The 752-nt window shown below is 51.2% G+C and overlaps 1 pseudogene; it reads right to left on the reverse strand.

Moving 5' to 3' along the window:
• Window positions 1-402: 402 nt before the first annotated feature.
• LOC141111525 (U2 spliceosomal RNA) lies at window positions 403-520 on the reverse strand (annotated as a pseudogene).
• Between the last annotated feature and the right edge of the window lie 232 nt (window positions 521-752).

Raw genomic sequence — 752 nt, forward strand, 5'->3', positions numbered from 1 at the left:
TGAAGGTCGCACTGCACTGATTTGCAGTTTGGCAGCGCAGTGTGAGGTGGTACTTTTTTTGTGCGGGGGGGAGGCTTTTTTGCCGCCCCCCTGTGAAGTGCCGCCCTAGGCCTGGGCCTTGTCGGCCTAGGCCATAATACAGCGCTGGCTGTAATCATGTGCCTGTTCTCATAGTGGGGTCCCACACCCATGTGTTACTAAACCCACCATTAGGGCGAACACTCCCAGGGGGCACAAACACTGCAGACTCTCTGCCTTCCCAACCTATGGCCAAACAAGGTAGATCCACTCAAACCAGGAGGAACTGTGCCCCGGGGGAATTACTCCTGTGCCGCAACAGCCTGTGGGCACCCCAGTTTCTGTTCCAGCTGGTACGAGCTTTCAGACCCCCCATCATACCAGCAGGGATACTATACAGCCAGCCATTCCTACCATAAGGGCAGAATGACGGTGTAGCACCCCTACTGATTGATGAGAACACATACTACACTTGATCTTAGCCAAAAGGCCGAGAAGAAAGGCTGGAGAGGATAGAATAGATCGGTGTTTCTCAACTCCAGTCCTCAAAGTGCTCCAACAGGTCATGTTTTCAGGATTTCCCTCAGATGAAACGGCTGTGGTAATTACTAAGGCAGTGAAACTGATCAAATCACCTGTGCAAAAAAAGAAAAAAAAATGGAAACCCTGAAAACATGACCTGTTGGGGCGCCTTGAGGACTGGAGTTGAGAAACACTGGAATAGACAATGCTGG

This window comes from Aquarana catesbeiana, linkage group LG10 (assembly GCF_042186555.1).
Source record: "Aquarana catesbeiana isolate 2022-GZ linkage group LG10, ASM4218655v1, whole genome shotgun sequence".
In the NCBI taxonomy this organism is placed as follows: domain Eukaryota; kingdom Metazoa; phylum Chordata; class Amphibia; order Anura; family Ranidae; genus Aquarana; species Aquarana catesbeiana.